We start from the raw sequence: 7575 nt of genomic DNA, 5'->3' as shown, positions 1-7575 counted from the left end.
CAGGCAGGAGTATTTCTCAGCCCTATTTGGAGGTGTCGCCAGGATTGAACCTGGGACCTTCTGCATGCGAAGCAGGGGCTCTACACCAGGGATTCTCAACGCTGGGTACTCAGATGTTATTAGACTTCAACTCCCATAATCCCCAGCCCCATGGCCTTTGGTTGGGGATTATGGGAGTTGAAGTCCAATAACATCTGGGTACCCAACGTTGAGAATCCCTGCTCTATGCTACAACCCCGTCTCCTAAGGCAAATCTCTTACAGCAGGCAGCAGCACTCACATGTAGTCACCCACCTGAATGCAAACCAAGGCAAGAAACCCTGCTTGCAAAGCAGACAATTCATGCTTGCTCCCTCAAGACAAGCTCTCTTCCCTCCAGTTTTCCTTCCTTGTTTTGCCCAGGACTGAACTTCCTGTGCCCCTTTCAACAGGCCAACCCATGGACAGAAACCTTGCAAAGAATGCAGTGCTTAACTATGTGGGAAGCTCATTGGGGATGTCCAGAACAAACCCAGGAAGCTGGCTCCTCCTGAGCCAGACGCTTGGTCCATCTAAAATCCGACACTGTCTACCCCAATGGGCTGTGGCTATCTCAGGTCCTGGGAGGCGAGAGATGTCTCTGCCTGATCTGCTTGCTCCTTGGGGTATTTGAGCCAGAGATCCCAGAGGCTAACCCTTGGACCTGATGCTCTTCACATGCCCAGGAGCTTTTTCACACCCAGCTTTTAGTTTGCATCTCCTCCAGAATGGAAGGTGTGTGTTCACATATCGGCCAGATTTACCCTGAAGTCCCTGTGAGCTATCAGAGAGCACTTCACACACAATTGCATGTTAGAGTGTAGCCTGATTTATATCCAGGAGTGGGGGAACCCCTACTTTTTGTGTCGTTTTGGGGGGACAATTTCAAACTCACAGTTAAGCCTCGCAGTTAAGCCTCATGGTAAAGTCTGCTGTGTAAAAAAGCTCCCGGCCTTTTGGATATTTTAAGCCTCTTATCCACTTGTTGTGCTGAGATCCCTGCTCGCTTTTAGGATTTTGCAATTCCATTTAGGTCTGTTCTTACATTTTGTAAGTCGCTCCGGAAACCTTTGAACTGGAGAGTCCAGGGCAGAAAGTCCTTGGAAGATGCCTTTTGTAAATATGAACCACCTTTTAATGGGCTGTTGTCATCTGCTTGAGTGTTTTATTCTGTTTTGTGAGCCACCTTGGGTGTTATTTTTTATAGGGGAAAGGAGGAATATAACTATTTGTCCTGGATAGGACCCCTTCCTGGATTTCCCTTGGGGCCCTGAGCTTTTATAGTTGGAATCTTATGGTCCCTCCCACTTCTACACACACACACACACACGGAGGAAGGGTGCAATTTCTGAATCTATTTATTGAGAGTATGCAGAGGCTTCCAGCCCAGAAATTTAGCAAAGCTCCAAAGCCTGTGGCCAAGAAAGAAGGGACACTTCCAAGCTGCAACCAACATCATCTGATCTTTGGACAAATCACCTTCAGGAACCTACAAGAGGAGGAGGAGGATTTCTGGTGAATGTATGAAGCTTTGTTAGATCTCTGGGCCAGCCAGAAGCTCCATGTTCAAAAGCAGTCTATCTCCGTTTACCCTGACTTTGATCATCAGCTATTTTTGTATGGACCTGACAGGGCCCTCAGATCATCACAAATCCCGTTGACAGGGACCAGGGGCAAGGCCTTCTGAGGAGTGGCCCCCATCTTTGGAATGCCCCCCAGGAGAGCTTCAATAATCTTCCCTTTTATTTCGTTTCAAAAAGCACTTTAAAACCTTCCTTTTCAAAGAAGCTTCTAAAGACTGCCTGTGACTGTCATTCAGTTTTACTCCTGGCTGCTCTCTTTCCCTTATATATTCTCTGTTCTGTCTTTTATTTGTTTTAGGATGATTGGTTGTATATTTTATTCTTTTGCCAGGGATTGTATGTTTTTATGCTTTTATTGGAAGCCATCCCAAGCAGCAGCGTGCTGGAGAGGGCAGAACATAAATGTTTTAAACAAATAAATAAAAATTATTCTCCTCAGCTTGTTGACCCATTTTAACTGGAATTAAAATGCTACCAGGAATTGAACCCGAGACCCTCTGCACTCACTCTGCCAATGAACTATGAGCCCTCCCATATGGAAGATCACAGCACAATGGGCTATTTCTTTAGTTTCCCCACCAAAATTAAATATTAAAAAATCACACACATCTTAAAACAATAAAATTGGAAAAGTGCTTGGGGGACTGGATTTGGGGAAATGTGTTGGTGATGGCACAGCCACTAGCCAGGGCATTTTCCAGATTACACGCTGCCACAGATTTGCAATGTGTCACATAAGTATTGCCAGTGTTTTGACATTGTGCTTGCTGCGCTGTCCGCAGGGTGCCGTTTATATTTCTCATGCCCTGTTTCGGATTTGATTGCTGCGTTGCACCCTACAACATTGTAAATGGAAAGTAGCTGTATTTTTTTGTTGTACAAGGCTTGCCCCATTTTTATGCATTGCAATGAAGTGTTGTTTGGAAGGTTCAAAACACAGTGCGACATTTTGGTCACTTACTTAAGAGGAAGCCCATTGAATTTAAGCATTTACTTCAATCCCATTTGTTTACTGATTTGTGACCATGCACAATAACACCTGTCTGACTGTGTAAACAAGAAGAAATAACAATAATAATAATAATTATTATTATTATTTCTTATTTACACAGACAGGTGTTATTGACTGGTTTGTTTTATCCAGACATCGAGTCCTTCCCAAGGACCTGGGATGGCTGAATTTTATTGTCAATTGTTATAGATATCTTCGCAGAATATAGGCTGTTCCCAGTAAAGCTGCTTTTTGTAATTGGCTGGTGGTGATTTCTGTGGCCCCTATGGTGTTGAGGTGCTCTTCAAAGTCTTTTGGAACTGCACCCAGGGCGCCAATCACCACTGGGATTATTTTGGTCTTTTTCTGCCACAGCCTTTCAATTTCAATTTGTAGATCTTCGTATTTTGTGATTTTTTTTTCTATTTCTTTTTCTTCTATTCTGCTATCCCCTTGTATTGCTATGTTGATTATTTTGACTTGTTTTTCTTTCTTCTCTACTACAGTTATATCTAATAATAATAAAGATGTCAGGGACTGAATCAGGGGCCACCTGTGTGCAAAGGATGTGTACCCCCCAGTTGTGATACTGTCTTCATCCAATTCTGCCATCTCTCCCTCCCTGCCTCCTTCCCTTCACTTTTGTCCTGCCCCTTTTCATAAGGACATCCATCATGCAGCTTCTTCTCTGAGAAAACAACAAGAAGCTTTGGGTTTCAGCTCTGTGATCTGGAGCATTTTCATGCCCACCTCATGTGCTTCTGTACAGATGCATGTGTTCTTTTACTATGAACAGCTCACCTTGAGCAATATACATGCTGCCAAAGCCAAGCACACAGTCTCTCTTATTTAGCTGTGGTGAAATGACAAAGTGTCCCCAAAGTTCCAACCTGTAAATCCATGAGCAGATGAAGAAATCTCAATTTACCAGAATAAATCTTGTTTTTCCGTGGCTTACTGGAAGGCAAGTCACAGATGTTAAGCCAGTTTCCATGCACACCAGCATATTTACACTATTTACAGAATATTTACCAGAATAGGAACTTGTAATGCATGGTAGCAGGAATGCATGGCCGCATGAAGCTGCTTTCTTCTGCGTTGGCCCATTGGCCCATCCAGTATCGTTTCCAATAGTTTACAGGTTCTGCAGGATCACACAGGCAGTGCCAGGCTTGCCTGTGCCACTACAGGGCTCTAACATGTGCAGCAATGCTGCTAGGCAAGAGGGCAGTATCTTTACTGCTGACGCTTGTGTGATCACAGGTTGTGGAATAATGGAAATAATGGGAATAATTATTATTCTGAAAGTAATGGAATTAGCATACAACACGTAAGCAGTGCATGCCAGGACCAGTAGTTCTGGACTTGCCCATTATTATTATTATTGGGACTCCTAAAGATGTTTTCTTGGACGTTCCTCTTAAAACAAAAGGTGGAATAGGTGTCTTCCTAAGAGAGGAAATCTGGAGGGGGAATGAAGACTAGTTTTCTGCATGACTCACTTGATTGAATTGCATCACTGGGTGTGTTACAGCCTTTCAGTAGCACAGGTGGGTTTGGCACTGCCCGTGTTACCATTTAAGGCATTGACTGGCAGTGGCTCTCTGAAAGAAAGAAAGAAAGAAAGAAAGAAAGAAAGAAAGAGGAAGGGAGGAAGAAAAGTGTTTTGCAAACAGGAGAGTAAGGGATTCACAACAGCTGCCAGACATGATTTCTGATGAGGAGGAAGCTGGGATTTCACCTGTCTTGAGAAAGCATCTTAAGAGGGAAGCTCAGTGGGAGTCACGCAGGTGCAGGAGATCACAGGAGAGGAAGCCGAAGTGCTGACTCAGGGAAGCCTGATTGGCTGCTGGTTCTCTTGAGCCATATATATTTAGCAGTCTGTGAATTGCTCAGATGCTGTTTGCAACTCGCTGACAGCAGTCTGTGTGCTGATTGAGTTCCAAACTTTTCTGAGTTCCAGTTTGCCTTGTTTATGCTTTACTGCTTTGTTCTGTTAATTCCTTGTTCTGGTGTTCTTCGCTCTTTTCATTCCTTGCTTTGTCTTATCTTTTCAGTTATTACTCAGTTATTGTTAGAGGGGGGTACCTAGTTCAGGGGATTTAATTCATTTACTATTTTCTTTGTGAGCCTTTTATTTGTGCAGTTTCGCTTCCGCTTTCTGTTAACTCACAGAGGGAGTGCTGAAGGGGGTTGTAAATCCTGTTGGGTGAGCCGAGCTAATAGATTTACAATATGGACACTCCTATGATTTTTTAATGAATATCTGAAATATTTTTAATTATCTTTCTCATAGGGTTTAATAGGACTCGAACCAGCCCATTATCCCCTATTGTGGAGCACCTAGAGGCACAAAAGTGAAGTGGGTGGTAGGCACCCAGGGATGCCTACCACCCACCAAACCCAAAGGCAATCAATCGTACACTCCTCCAATTACTGGTGAATTTTTGAACAATTTTTAAATTTCTCATAGGGAATAATGAGGATTCCAGCAAATGTATCTCTTCATGTCGGGGAGGAAAGGGGTGGCATAGAGCGGAGTGTGGTGGGTGGTAGTTCCCAAGGGGGGCAAGGAAGCTACTAGAATTATTTGAAAGGAATTGGGCAAAGGGCTGATTTTTGAGTGATTTTTGAAGTTTAAACGTCTTTAAGGTTTTTCTCCATAAAGAAGCATGGAGGTGTCAGCAGCCGCACAACTGCACTTGTGGGGTGCTGGGGTGGCTCAGAGCAAGTGGTGGCGTAGTGAACAGAAGGTGCCAACCACCCCCATGGGTTGCTAACCCATGCGGCACAGGGTTTTGTTGTTTCTGAGGTGTTCTGAGTGTAGATTCTCTGGTAGCAAATGAGATTTTCAGTGACAAACCATTTTGTCATTGAGTTGAGCACAGTTTCAAAGCGGGTTGGAGAGGACGATTAGGAGCAATCGTGTCCACTGTCCTGGTGAGTTGATTATTCCAATTCTCCACCAGAGTGCTGACAGGGTCACCAGCAAAACCAACACTAAATCCCTCTAAGGCTTCTTGGAATCCTATTGGATCCAGTAACCTTCTCGGGCGGACCATCCTAATGGGCCCTCTGCCCCTGCAGAGGTGGGATGCATTCGTGAGTCCAACCTTAATCAGATGATGGTCCGTCCATGACATTGGGGAAATCACCAGAGTCTCCGCCCATGGAGCACCACCCTGATCAGAGTGAAAGACCAGATCAAGCGTGTGACCAGCAATATGCGTCAGACCTGGAACAGGCCCATAGTTGTCATGGTCTCTATGACCTCCTGAGCCACCCTGGACAAATTGGTCCCAAAGTGAACACTGAAGTCCCCCAGCACCACAAGCCTGGGAGACTCCTACGCCAAGCCCGAGACCAAGTCAATCAGCTTAGTTAGGGAATCCATCAGGCAGTGGGGCAATCAGTACAGCATAGAAGGCCCAATCTATCCTTGGTCCCCAAACTTAGGTACACACATTCCATATGGTCAGACACTTCCACAGAGATCCTGGTCAGGGAGAGGTTATTCTGATAGACCACAGCCACTCCACATCCCCACCCAATAAATGCATATTTATTTGTTCTTTCATCACTTTCTCACCAGAGCAGGAGGTTCTGAGATCAAATGGTAAACCACAGCACCATCATGACAGTCACAGAATAACTTAAGTGAGCAAGAGTAAGCATTTATTAGGGAAAGTTAAGAGTTGTTAAGCATCAGGGTTTCTCTAAAGGAATGTGGGGTGCTGCAGAGCAGAATGATGTTGGACACAGCTTGTAGTATTTCTCCTCCAGTTGGTGCCCCTTCTAAAGAACTGGTTCCCTTGGGAGATACGTGGCTGGCTCTTGAGAATTACAGCCCTTGGTGTTGCAGCACGTCATGATGTATGTGTATTGCAAATCCCATGCTGTTGTGCTGCATTCATGGCGATTGCTGTCATTGGTGCAACCAGCATCTGTTGATTTTATTTTATCATCTGGTTGAGAAAGAATACCAGTATAAAATTGAAGCATCCCTTTTCGGGAGAAACAACAAAATCATGTAACATTATGGGACTGGATAGGATATTTGAGGTGAAGAAGACAGAGGAAGGGAGCCCACATTAAGTTCCAGGTCAGCCCACTTTAAGCCAAGTGACTGAGGGTTATTGGATCTTACCAAAATGAGAATAAGATGCTGTGGGGAAAAATTCTTCCTTCCCACATGCATAGCACTCAGCAACCAATTCACATGTAATTGACTTGCAGGGCATATGGCACCAAACACCCTGGGCTACGAAGAACAGAGTAATTTCAAGGGGACGAACAGAGTAATTGCAAGGAAGACTGAGGAGATATGTTGTCTGCTTGTAGCCAGCAAGAGTGAGAACTATGTTTTCCTCATTCATTTTGCAGGCTACTCTGCCTCCTGGGGGGCAAGGGGGGAGGATGACTTTATAAAGCCAGGCAGTACCAGAGCTTCTTCTGATGGATTCCTCCCTTTTCACCCTCATTTGCTCCCCCTTCCCAGAGAATCACTGGAATTACTCCCCCAACATCACAGCCAATGAATACAGCAGTGAATACAACAGAGGGGGCACGTTTATTAATTATGCATGAACTTGCATGACTCATTAAAATAGGGAGTGTGCTCTGACAGTTAAATTGTAGCCTTTTTATTTATTATTATTTATTATTATTGTTTACACAGTGACACAGGTGTTATTGACTAGTTTGTTTTATCCAGACATCAAGTCCTTCCCAAGGAACTGGGATGGCTGAATTTTATTATCAATGTTGTTGCTGTTGTTATAGATATCGTCGCAGAATATAGGCTGTTCCCAGTAAAGTTGCTTTGTGTAATTGGCTGATGGTGATTTCTGTGGCCCCTATGGTGTTGAGGTGCTCTTCAAGTTGTTTTGGAATTGCACCCAGGGCGCCAATTACCACTGGGATTATTTTGGTGGTCTTCTGCCACAGTCTTTCAATTTCAATTTGTAGATCTTTGTATTTGGT

Source organism: Hemicordylus capensis, chromosome 2 (genome assembly GCF_027244095.1).
Source record: "Hemicordylus capensis ecotype Gifberg chromosome 2, rHemCap1.1.pri, whole genome shotgun sequence".
Classification (NCBI taxonomy): domain Eukaryota; kingdom Metazoa; phylum Chordata; class Lepidosauria; order Squamata; family Cordylidae; genus Hemicordylus; species Hemicordylus capensis.
Note: the sequence above shows the minus strand (reverse complement) of the source record.